Genomic DNA, 13,687 nt, shown 5'->3' with positions numbered 1-13,687 from the left:
ATTGGACTCTTGTCGCATCAATTGTGATACGACATTTTTTTTGTTGTATGGATGTCACCATCTTTGATACCTTACTCACCGTCGCTATAATTATAGGTGATGGTCACAAATAGAATACATGCTTGACTTTGCTTACTTGTTCATCCAGACAACATTCAAAATGCTATTGTAAAACAGTGCCTACCTATGAGTCATAACAGTTTTTTCTTACTTTTTTGAATAATTATTGGGTTAAACTGGCTTCTGCTTTACAACTTGGTTATAAATGATGTTGAAAGTGTAGGAAGGTCCTCACCCAAGGTTTGGCCTGCAATTTATAAAACAGTTAGTTCCAATCCTTGATTCTGATTGATCAATAGCTGTGTTTTATTTACGATAAAACACGGCCATGACCGCTTCACCCAACGGTTCTATGTATCACTAAACAACACCCCTAGCAACCAGTCTTAGCAACGTAACACATGTTTGATCTCATTGATATTGTTCATTGAACCTAGAGTAGGGATCGAGAAAGCGAGTGTACCTGCATTTACAGTAGATATAGCATTTTTCTTCAGGTCAGTCATATTCATAATAAAAAATCCATTTGAATGTCCGCTACGATATCTTGTAATTTTAACAGTAAAGGGGTTTTCCCGTGCCCTAGTCATTTGTTGCATCTTGCTTTTCCGTGTTCACAAGTTTGAGTCTTATACTTTCAATGTACAAGTTTTCTTTACTGACTGACTCACTCATAAAAGATCGTTTTTTGCTGAAATAATGTATGTAACTTCTGTTGCTGTTTGTGGTCAGGGACAATTTTTTCCAGCGGAAGGAAGGCTTTTAGTGATTTTACTTCATGAAAGTTGCATACACTGAAAAAAGTGAAACATCAGTACAATTCATTCAAAATATATATTTACATTGGTCCAATGGAAAATTGTGATTTTCAGTTTATACCTTCTGTTTTCACTTTGCCTCAAAGTAAGTGTTGCGCCCTCTAGACAAACTTTAAAACATTACTTTTACTTGAATGGTAGTTTAAAGGAGAACTCCGGTCAATTTTAACATTGAGCTAATTTTTGAGCTAATTTTGAATGCTGTCAATACAGAGAACAACAACAAAAATCGGTGTTGCCTACACCGTGTTATCCTCTTTTTAAAATTTGCACCCTGTTGACTTCAATGGGGCATATTTTAAACCTGCTTTTATACATAAGTTAATTCGGCCAGCGCTCATACCTGTATTTACATCCTGTTTTCGGTTGAAGTCCAAAGTAGTCGATTGTCGAGTTCACGTGCATATGTTTAGTTACCTATGATCACGCGCGTGAACTCGACAATCGACTACTTTGGACTTCAACCGAAAACAGGATGTAAATACAGGTATGAGCGCTGGCCGAATTAACTTCATTTTTCTTCATATCTTCAACATCTACTGCAGTCAGATTCACCCGTGTTAACTCTAAAGGAATCACTCACATTGGCTGGGCACTTGTAATGACACATCAAGGATGTTAAGAGGGTAAAAGCAGGTTTAAAATATGCCCCATTGAAGTCAACAGAGTGCAAATTTTAAAAAGAGGATAACACGGTGTAGGCAACACTGATTTTTGTCGTTGTTCTCTGTATTGACAGCACTCCAAATTTACAAAAAAATGAGCTCAATGTTAAAATTGACCGGAGTTCTCCTTTAAAGGGATACTCCACCGAAAAATGAAAATTCTGTCATCATATACTCACCCTCATGTTGTTTCAAACCTGTATGAATTTCTTTCTTCTGCTGAACAGAAAGGAAGATATCTAGAAGAATGTCAGTAACCAGACAGCTTTAGATACCATTGACTTCCATAGTATATTTTTTTCCTACTATGGAAGTCAATGGTATCTAATGGCTCGTTTCCACTGAGCAGTACAGTACGGTACGGTACAGTACGGTACGGTTCGGGTCTGTTAACCATGGTCTGGCTAGCGTTTCCACTGCCAACAGTACCCTTACTTGATAGGCGTGGTGTTTCGATCGACGTCATTTTCGCGCGAAGAAGAACTTAGTAAACTACAATGGATGACATATACAGCAGATCTTGTTCTTGCTCCTCGACATGTTTGTCACAAGAAGACAAGCGCCGACATTAGGCTTTTCTCAATATTAAGTACGCAAAGTTTGTACTTGCCATGTGCGACTCACTCCTACATGCACATGGTACAGCGCGTTCTTAAAAGCGTCACTCAGCTCGCTCTGCTACTCCGGTTATCTCTGTTACTCTGTATGTACATTTTAAGCAACAATAAAACGAAATATGTTATAAAACACTACTCTGCCTCTTTTCGTTTTCATTTAAATAAATTAAACATTATAGGGACACAAATGTGGTTCATGCGCAACGCATATTGATTATTCACTGCACGTTATACGTTATTCTATTTATAACAAAACGAAATTTAAAACACAACCCTAACGTTAACTGTTACCTCTTTTCGTTTAAATAATAATAAAAAATTACACATATTACAGGCAATATATGCATTTGTACAAATGTTGCAATAAACATCAGTGATAATCTTGTAATAAGAAAATGACAAGAAACCATATTTCTTTTTGTAGAATTTCAGTTTTATCAATAATAGCCAATATAAAAGTTTAAGTAAAAGGTACAAGAAGCTATACAATAGAAATAAAGCAAACAATTCAGTCAAATGCCCAAATGCTGCGCTCTAGTCTAACATTACAACAGTAAAGTTAAATACAAATAGCCTATAATATGAAACTAAACTTAGCCCTCAGCCAAAACGATTGACAGGGAACGAATTATATATTCACGAGACCAAAGATCGCCCGTTAGGTCTGCACAAGACGAATTATATCTCATGTTTAACCACTACCGTCGGAGTCATCGGCGAACGTCAGAAGAACTAACGTTAACTTAGCCGAGGAAAGGCTCATCCAGCCGGGAAACATGAGCGCCGAGCGCCCGCTGATCGCATGGATCTCACAACCGGGGAAAAACAAATCATCTTTATAAATAAACCACAGATTTGAGCTTTAAACAACTACATTCTCGCCTGAAAAACTCTTAAAATTACATTTCGTGACACAGTAACAGTAGTATTATATTAAACTGTATATTAAAAAAATGGCGCTTCTTATGTTGTCATTCCCCTCGTAGCACGCGCAAGTGACGATTCTCTGTCAACCAATCAACGTCCTGCAGTGAGTCTAGCTCCACCTTTTAGTACCGTACCACTGTGCTAGGTACCCCAACGGAAGGGTACCCAAAAAGTGGTACGGTACGGTTCGGCTTTTTGGTACCATTCTCAACTTTTGGCAGTGGAAACGCAAATAAAAGGGTACCGACCCGTACCGTACCGTACCGCTCGGTGGAAACGCGCCATAAAACTGTCTGGTTACTCACATTCTTCTAGATATCTTCCTTTCTGTTCAGCAGAAGAAAGAAATTCATACAGGTTTGAAACAACATGAGGGTGAGTATGTCACAAGCCGGGGTGGGGACAGAGCCCGGTGGTCCACCACCCGCACCACTACCACTCTGAGGAGCTACACCACGGGGACACCACGAGACAGGACAATCGATGAGATAACTCAAGAGACTTTATTGGATATTAAAACATACTTAAAATGGCATCAGCATGAAAAACTGAATGGAGAACTAAAACTCTCTTTTCTTCAGAGCGACCAGGGGACTCAGGATACTCGGCGCCCAAGGGTCCTCAGACGAGCAACCCCGAACAGCAGGAGGAGCAGGCTTGCTCTATTTCTTCAGAACAGCGATAAGACACAGAGTACTCTGAACATGAGGAACTTCAAGTCGATAACTCAAAGCAGCGTGAGGGACTGGCTTTCTCTGTTCCCTCAGGACAGCAGTAGAGCTCAGGAGGTAGCAGTCTTCAGGTGAGTACCCAGAACAGCGGGAGGGGCTGGCTTGCTCTGTTTCTTCAGAACAGTGATAAGACGCAGAATACTCTGAACATGAGGATCTTCGAGTCGAATACCCAGAGCAGCGTGAGTGACTGGCTTTATCCGCTTCCTCAGGTCGGCGGTGGAACTCAGAATACTCAGGATACAAGGACTCTTCAGGTGAGTAACCCAGAACAGCGTGGACGACTGGCTTCCTTTATTACCTCAGGACAGCAGTAGAGCTCAGGATACTCGGACTAGGAGGGTCTTCAGGTGAGTACCCAAAATGGCGTGGACGACGGGCTTTCTCTATTCCCTCAGGACAACAGTAGAGCTCAGGATACTCAGACTAGGAGGGTCTTCCTGTGAGTACCCAGAACAGCGAGAGGAGCTGGCTTGCTCTGTTTCTTCAGAACAGCGGTAAGACACAGAATACTCTGAACATGAAGATCTTCAAGTCGATAACCCAGAGCAGCGTGAGTGACTGGCTTTATCCGTTTCCTCAGGACGGCAGTGGAGCTCAGAATACTCAGGATACAAGGACTCTTCAGGTGAGTACCCAGAAAGGCGGGAGGAGCTGGCTTGCTCTGTTTCTGCAGAACAGCAGTAAGACACAGAATACTCTGAACAGCGTGGACGACTGGCTTCCTTTATTACCTCAGGACAGCAGTAGAGCTCAGGACACTCGGACTAGGAGGGTCTTCAGGTGGGTACCCAGAACAGCGTGGACGACTGGCTTCCTTTATTACCTCAGGACAGCAGTAGAGCTCCGGATACTCGGACTAAGAGGGTCTTCAAGTCGATAACTCAGAGCAGCATGAGTGACTGGCTTTATCCGTTTCCTCAGGACGGTAGTGGAGCTCAGAATACTCAGGATACAAGGACTCTTCAGGTGAGTAACCCAGAACAGCGTGGACGACTGGCTTCCTTTATTACCTCAGGACAGCAGTAGAGCTCCGGATACTCGGACTAAGAGGGTCTTCAAGTCGATAACTCAGAGCAGCATGAGTGACTGGCTTTATCGGTTTCCTCAGGACGGCAGTGGGGCTCAGAATACTCAGGATACAAGGACTCTTCAGGTGAGTACCCAGAAAGGCGGGGGGGGAGCTGGCTTGCTCTGTTTCTGCAGAACAGCGGTAAGACACAGAATACTCTGAACAGCGTGGACGACTGGCTTCCTTTATTACCTCAGGACAGCAGTAGAGCTCAGGACACTCGGACTAGGAGGGTCTTCAGGTGAGTACCCAGAACAGCGTGGACGACTGGCTTCCTTTATTACCTCAGGACAGCAGTAGAGCTCAGGATACTCGAACTAAGAGGGTCTTCAAGTCAATAACTCAGAGCAGCGTGAGTGACTGGCTTTATCTGTTTCCTCAGGACGGCAGTGGAGCTCAGAATACTCAGGATACAAGGACTCTTCAGGTGAGTAACCCAGAACAGCGTGGATGACTGGCTTCCTTTATTCCCTCAGGACAGCAGTAGAGCTCAGGAGGTAGCGGTCTTTTAGGTCAAATAACTCGAGGCGGCGTGGGAGACTGGTTTTCTCTGCTTCTCCAGGGTGGGGGTGAATGGGCACCTGCACACATCTATACACAGTCAAATTTTAGAACGTTTCCCAAGCCCAGTGGGCTGGACGTCCCCAGGAAGGATTTGGAGCGGCAGGGTATATCAAACTTCCTCACACTTGTGCATACATTAATCACTCCACAATTCCACACGTGAACACTTCACTTCGTAAACACTGCAATTCCACAAATACCTCACAGTGGATTTAAGCCTTCACTCCATTCAGCCTGGGTCACTCCGTCAGCAGCTTGTATTCAAACAGGACGAGGGGGAATTTGCGACGTTATTCTGACTGCATGAAAGTCATCCAGGAAAATGAACGTGCCTTCAGATCACCAACTTCAAATACACAAGAGAGAGAAGCAGAAAAACAGATACAAGCCCTCCAGTACATCCCAATGCCTCCATGAACACAGACGCGGTACTTCTGTACCAATTAGAAACCATGTACTTATCTTCTTCCCAGATAATGGTCTTCACACTCACAATGAAAATCTTCTTCCCAGCCAGCTCGGAGGTTCGCACTCACTCGCGCTCTTTCTTCTGCCTTGTCCTTCGCGTCCTATTTCTCCCCCACACTCCCTTTCAGATCCTCAAATCTCTGTTTTTATCCCCTCTAAAATTACCGTCCTCATCGCCACCATCATCCACTCTGATTCGATGCAGCTGCCGCTAATTTCCCTTGTTTACTTTCCCGGTCGGCCATGACGGGCGAACCGGAACCGGTCTGGTGTTCGCCCGGAAGTGCTCCCCAAGGGAAACACACACTGTTTGCTTGGTTCCGCCTTCGTCACCCGGTGACAAGTATATGATGGCAGAATTTTCATTTTTCGGTGGAGTATCCCTTTAAGGTTAAACTAAAGTTCCAAAGTGTGTCATGTGATCATGCGACATCATTACGTCTCGGTACATCTCAGTCGTTGAAAATTTCTGCTGTCCGCCATTACCTCGCTTCGCAAGCAAAGGACCATCTCCATGTGCGAGTCTGTGAGAAAACTCAATTAAACAAGGTAAGAGCTCGAATGCGTTTTGCTTGGTGACAACATATCTGTTTTTGAGGAAATTAACATTAAGTCAAAGAACCGGGAACTACTTTGCAGACGTCGGGGTGTTCTGTGATGGAGTTTAAGAAATATGAACTGGTTAAAATTGTCATCTCGAATTTTTGCTAATCGCATTATAGAACAAGAAGGACTGTTTAATGCCAAATTGGGGAAAAATGTGAAAGGCTTTGTTCATTGTGTTTTAGCAGACAATCTTGGAGCACACAGTATTGCAGGATTTGTGGAAAACGTTTCTGGCAGATACTCTTGCAGATTTTGTACTGCAGAAAGATTGGATATTCAAACAAAAGAAGTGAACTCGGGAGCAATCTTAAAGCAATTGAAGAAAAAATATTGGCTAATTATTTTGGTGTAAAAAGGAAGTGTGTGCTTGTCAGAAAATCTGTCATATTTCAATTTAACACAAAGCTTTCCCCCCTGATATTGTTCATGATTTGTTTGAAGGGATTATACCGGTTGAGATTGCTCTTTGTCTTAATGTATTAATTTCCAAAAAATATTTAGCATTATCCAATTTGAATGAAGCAATAACATCGTTTCAATTTAAATGGACTGACAAGACAAACCGTCCCCATCTTGTGCCCCAAACCTACACAACAGAGAGAACAATAGGAGGAAACGCGCACGAGAATTGGAACCTTTTAAGATTTCTCCCTCTCTTAATCGGACACAAAGTTCCTGCCAATGAACCAGCGTGACAAGTACTCTGTGAATTGAAGGACATTGTAGAACTTGCTGTTGCACCTTTTCACACTGAGGACTCAATTTGTTATCTAGACTTTAAGATATCAGAACACAGGACAGTATTTCAAGAAGTATTCCCTCATGAAAGAATTCTACCTAAACATCATTACTTGGAGCATTATCCACGACTGATCCGTCAGTTTGGCCCGCTCGTTGCACTATGGACTATGAGATTTGAAGCTAAACATAGTTTCTTCAAAAGAGTAATACGTCATACAAATTGTTACAAAAATGTTTTGTATTCATTAGCACAAAGACACCAATTTCAGTCTGCACATAATCTGCACATCTGTAGATTTCCTAAACCATCCTTAGAGGTCAGTGAGGTATCAACACTACCCATTGATGTTATTAATGAAGATATAACATGGGCAGTGAAACAGAAGTACCCACAAATGGAGACTGTGAACCTTGCAAAAAACGTTTTCTACAATGGTTTAAACTACAGGATTGGAATGGCGTTATCCCATGGATCGCTGGCTGGACTTCCAGAGTTTTGTGAAATTGTTCGAATGATTGTTGAACAAGAGACCCTGCTTTTTATTGTAAAAAACTTGGATGCCTGGTACCTGGAACATTATCGAGCTTATGACTTGGTCATGTCTACTACTAGAGTGCTAAAGCTTGTTGGCCTGCATGAACTGACAGATCACTACCCTCTAAATTACTACATGGTTGGTGGATGGTGCCTCATCTCACTGAAGAGATACATCCATGCATAAGGTTGTATAGAGTATATAGGTGTGTGAATGGAATATATATTTTTACTGATTATCTTTTAAAAATATATAAATATATTAGTTTAATGCTGAGCAGTATAAGATGTCCTTGAGCAAGACACTTACAGCCTGTGTGAATATAGTGTGTGTGGGTGAAATGTTGGTCGGAGGGGTTTATGGTGCAGATTGGCAGCCTTGCATCTGTTAGTCTACCCCAGGGCAGATGTGGCCAGAATAGTAGCTTACCATGTGAAATAAAAATGATGTCAGTGTAGCACTTAAACCTGACACACTGGCTTGTAAAGCTTAACTTGAGTGTAATCCATTATTTGTAATAATATTCGCCTTTTGTTCTTGTTGTTTTTAGATTGTTCTGTAATGGGTGACACAGCAGTGAAGATGCCAGTCAAGTTGCGAATTATTCTGAAGCCCGATGACACCAGGAAGCTAATTCTGCCAGATGGAATACCAAAAACAATGGAGCAACTCACGGATGAAGTCAGGAAAGTGTGTGGCTTGAATGGGGAATTCAGACTACAGTACCAATACAAAGACTTTGGAGATGCACTTGTAAATTTGACATCTACAGCTGAACTAGAGGATTTGACAACTATCAAGGTCATCCCAATAACTGATGATTGCAGCCAAAGATTCAATGTCACTGTCTTGGAGGATGCTCAATCTTCAAGCTTCCATTCAGATGACATGGAGATCCTTTCCTCACCATCAAGCTCAGTGTCTACAAGACGTGAAATGTGGCCTAGAGAGTTTCCAATTTTCGAATGACACTGAACTGCAGTTAGAAAAAGGAAATGCAGAGTATAGGTCAAACAAGACAAGGTTTAAGCACAGTACAAAAACAAAGTCCCAAAGTCTGGAAAAGGTAGCTGAAGAAATATTCAAGTTCAAAGCTTACCCATCAGATGCTGACTTCAGTGAAGTTGCAGAAGCTCTAATCAAGAAGCATCCATGCCTTTCCGAACCTGGTTCATACAATGGCTGCTATGGTTGGAAGCAGCGGTTTAAGACAAAAATGGGTAACTACCGAACTCAGCTAAAGGGCACTGGGTGTTCTGAGTTACTTGTAAATTCATTGAAGTCCAAAGCCCCAGAGGATGCCTTGCCAGCAAAAAAACTAAAGAGACCAAACAGCGGAGAAGCTAACCACATACCTGACATTCCAATTGGAGAGACTGGAGAAAAACTGGAAAATGAGAGACACTCACTTTTAACAGAAGTAAAGAAACAAGACAATCGTGCAGTGGTAAAGGACACAATGGCCAAAACCTTTTCACTGCGAAGGAAAAGGAATTGGGAGTTGAAGAGTTGATAGAAAGATGGCCTGCATTGTTCACAGAGGATGAGGCATGTAATATTTTGAACTATAAGTAATGGCTTTGTCACTTTGCTGTGACACTGTTCATCCTTTCTAAAAAATAAGCTTTTATTATATTTATAATTTACACTTTGCACTCTAACCTCTTACCCCCCACCTGAACCAAGGGCATTTTCTCCAATTCAGCTTTACCCAAATCGAAAAGCTAAAATGCCTCATTTGAAAGCTAAGATCTACAAAAGTGATCATAACTTTTTTGTCACGTCGTCACTGCGTTTTTTTTTTTTTTTTCATGTTTTCATCACATTTTTGTCACTTTTTTGTCGTATTTTTGTTGCATTTTGGTCGCTTTTCCGACCTGTTTTTGTTGCTTTTTTGTCACTTTTTTTGTCACTTTTCCGGTATGTTTTTATCACTTTTTTTTGTCACGTTTTACTCACTTTTTTTTGTCACGTTTTACTCACTTTTTTGTCACATTTTTGTTGCGTTTTCATCCTTGTTATTGTCGCCATTTTGATGCTTTTTTGAAAGCTTTTAGATTTGGGTGATGCCAGACTGGAGAAAATGTGCTCGGTTTAGGTGGGTCTTAAGAGGTTACATTTATGATTTGACGCTGGGTCAAAATGCAAGGCTATTAATAAAATGTTTAATGTCAAGTTTGCTTGATACAAACTTCCTGAAATGGGCAGCACTTCCATGAAGCCATAGCGCCAGAAATTAAGTAATATTTCAGTGCAAATGTGAACTATGTTGTGCCAAAGGTAACATTTTATCATATGTACCTATAGTTGACTGTGAAAGACTTAAAAAAGCAGGATAAAGCTCCTTTTATATTGTTCCTGCAAAACATCACAGTTATGTCTTTTCATGCTACCTTTATACTTTAAGACCTCAGGTAAAGACCTAAATGTGATCACAATTACTGTAACTCTGTCCTCATCTTAGTCTTGTGTTGTTTCCATTTTTTTAAATTTTAAAAAATGTTTATAATATTGTCCATGTTTCCGTTTTAAAATGTACAAATATATATTTGTATGTGTGTGTACTCATCTAGAGCCTTGAAGTCAATATAAAAAGAGTGTCTGCTGAAGTGTCTAATTCTCTACTTCGGAGAAGACCTGGACCAACTCATTAAGGAGTATCTGGTGAGTAGTTTTGCATGAATCCATACGCTTTTATAATGATAAAGCACATACGCACAGATAAACTTTAAATTTGCTTGCCACGTGCTGCTGCTCTTTTTCTGCCACATGGCAGCGGGATAGATGCTTAGCAGTGTTTTATTCCAATTGTTAAATCACTTACTTGGCTAGCCCACAGAAACTCATGGACAATTCTGACAATTCAAATTGCCACCTTGCCCATGTGGAAGCAAAAGAAAATGTTGCTGGGAAAGTGCTAATTTGGTCATATTTTGATGAGAAAAAGCTTCTTTTTTTTTTGCATCAGTTCATTACATTTCGAATTCGCTAGAGACCAAAACCAAGTCGTCAGCAGGGCGTTTTACTTACAATTTATAATCATCCTACTCGAAAACTTGCTTGTCTCTGGCAATCAGACGACTGTGAATCCTGAGTCTTGTGTATATAATATAAACCAGCTTCATCTCATCATCAACATTTTTTTATTTGATTTTGGGAACTGTCTGTGTCCTTTATGTCGATACATTGGAAACTGGTTTCATCAGAATAACTTGTAGCTCGACTTTTATCAGGTTGTCCAGCGGGATGAAGCTGAAACAGAGCTTGCAAGTTCCACAATGGCTGTGTTCGTCATCAGGGAAGAGGGTGATTCTCTCCAACCACCACATGACATTGGTATAGTCATTGAAGGTGTGAAAGTCCTGAACAGGTTGCCATCAGTCGCACATGCATGTACCATGTTATTTGGCCTAATTTATGTGCTGAACTTGAGCTATCCAGGTGAGCTGGAACACACCTTTGATGCACTATAAAAGTTATTTATGGAGATTGAACCAAAGAAAATGACGCGCAAAGTTCTTAGCCTCAGTGTTAAGCTGTGAAAGTAAAGTTGCCAAGAGAAATACATTTGGATACGTTGTATTTGGTTCTGTTTTAGAGCTTGTACTCAAATACATTGCAGGTTAATGAATTCAATGAATTCAAAGGTTCAATGAAAAACACTTTAAACTGATGTTAAACTCAATTTATTGTGAAGTTGTTTTGTGGTATAGATATTTGGGCACATCGTTAACATATTAAAACGTTTAAACAGTTTTACAGTTATTAAAGGCTATTGCATTACATTTCTCAAGTTTTACATATTTTACTGCTTCATTGATTGGTAATGTGCTCAATATTGATGTGGGACTCTTAAGCACTTTTATTTTATTTAATTTTTTTGTTAATCTAGCCAAGTTTGTACAGTGTAGAAACTGAGAGAAACTGTATTGCACTTAATTGCTGTTACAAAAAAAGGTCAAACCATATTTACTGTCAAAGCTGTGGATGTGACATGGTCTGCAAACATGTTTTAAAAGATATGTAATGCTTACAGAATTAAATTTCAGTCCTTTTGAAGTAACTTTTTGTTGCTTTATTTAAGGAAAGTGAGCTACAGACCGAAACAAGGTATTTTCAGTTTTATCTGAAGTACAACAAAACTTGAATACGAGAGCAACTTTGGCTTTTTTATTGACGCATTATAATATTGACCTAAATATATTGACTTTGTTATAATTAAAATTGATAGTTTGTTCCAAGTAAAAAATTCAACTTGAGAAAACCTAATCTAATAACTTGTAACAAAATTACATCAATTTTATTAGTTTTTTCCAAAGTAAAAATTTAATTTACGGTTTTAACTAAATAATAAATACAATTTGAGAAAATCAAAAAAAAATTGTTGTAACAAATTACATACATTTTTTTAAGTTAATCCAAAGTATCATTTTTTTCAGTGTAGATACATATTTTTCGGCTTTAATATTTGTATTGTATGGTAACTGTTTTATAAAAGCAGTAAGGTACTCAAGGCTAGTGCTGTATCATAACTCTGCTTCACATTAGCTGTGTCCCAATGTGAAGGCTGCATCCTCCGAAGGCTGTATTTGAAGGCCGATTGCGTCACAGCGGCGCGGACGAAGGACGTCCCAATTCAAAGGCTGCATCCTTGAAGGTCACATTTGAAGGCCGATTGCGTCACCGCGGCGCGATGAAGGCTGTCCCAATTCAATTCTGCATCCTTCGAAGGCCCAATTCGAAGGCTGGTTGCGTCATCGCGACGCGACAAAGGCTACCCTGATTCAAAAGCGACGCCAAATGCACCCTTCGTTTCCCCGTGAAAGGAAGGATACATAAAAGGATCCTAAGCGGCCTATCCTACCCCATAAGTCATTGCGCGCCGGTGACGACAGCATTTATTTTTTATTTTTTTTAACCCTTTCACACGTAAGTTTAAAATATTCTGGCTGACCCCCCAGCGTGAGTTTTTCAAGGCGACCGTTATTTAGAATGTGTCACTTTATGGTTTCCATGGTGACGCGTCATTGATTGTCACGTGACACACCGCAGCAACAACAGAGCTGAATGAATGATGATCTGCTTTTATGTCATTTTTCCTTTTTTATTCAAAATATTCACAAATTTGTTAGATATGGCATGAAATATCTGATATTCTGATTGTCAAATATATGCAAGTGGAAGTGTTTTGTTGTTTAAACACATTTATAACGATCGCGTTAGTTCAGCTGTATGCGCGATGGGCGCCGCCATCTTAGTTTGTGCCGCAGACGCAGTTCAGAGAATCGGATCTGTTGGATTTACAACACGTTAATTCATCCACTTCTCCCGAAATACATACAAGTAAGTGGCAGGTGAACTGGGAGAAGAATAGAGTAAACTTTAAAGTTACTTACACAATGTGTATCTGATATGAATAAAACTAATTATAATGGAAATTATTATTATTGCCTCTTCCTTTGACATCAGTGTGTATTTTACAAACTCTAATGTATTGTTTTTTTAGTACTTATATGTCTGGAACCTAAAATAAACATTATGTGGTTGAAAACACTGAAAAGTTGTGATTTATGACAGCTCTGAGCGCGCCTGTCTCTGGCTCAGCGCCAGCCAACGCGCGAAAGCACATTTGAATTTAGCAGTTGATCACGTCATGCACTGACCGTTCTAATCACACCGGTGCGATCGTACGCTCCAGGGACCAGCCTAGACTGATCACACCGGTGTGATCGTACGTGCGAAAGGGTTAAAGGCGGCCAAGACTAGAGTTCGGTGGTGGACAGCAAATTTACATTTAAATGTAAGTATTATGTTTTCATTTACTCAAATAGCTAGCGAAACCACAGTTAAAGTTACTTATAAACTTCATCTTAACTCCTTCG

The 13,687-nt window shown here is 40.4% G+C and overlaps 2 long non-coding RNA genes across 2 annotated transcripts in view; both read right to left on the bottom strand.

The window, feature by feature from the left end:
- The window catches only part of LOC309497516, a 114,431-nt gene that overhangs the window by 12,009 nt on the left and 88,735 nt on the right, over nt 1-13,687 (bottom strand). The gene's annotated exons all lie outside the window — the stretch shown is intronic.
- On the bottom strand, nt 3,595-6,232 carry LOC309497480. Its single transcript, XR_014205553.1, has 3 exons — nt 5,948-6,232; nt 5,655-5,800; nt 3,595-5,481 (listed from the first exon to the last, which is right to left on the bottom strand). It is a non-coding gene; the product is annotated as an uncharacterized lncRNA (long non-coding RNA).

This window comes from Leuciscus leuciscus (genome assembly GCF_965113295.1).
Source record: "Leuciscus leuciscus genome assembly, chromosome: 4".
In the NCBI taxonomy this organism is placed as follows: domain Eukaryota; kingdom Metazoa; phylum Chordata; class Actinopteri; order Cypriniformes; family Leuciscidae; genus Leuciscus; species Leuciscus leuciscus.
The sequence above is the reverse complement of the archived record's forward strand: the minus strand, read 5'-3'. Positions and strand labels throughout refer to the sequence as shown.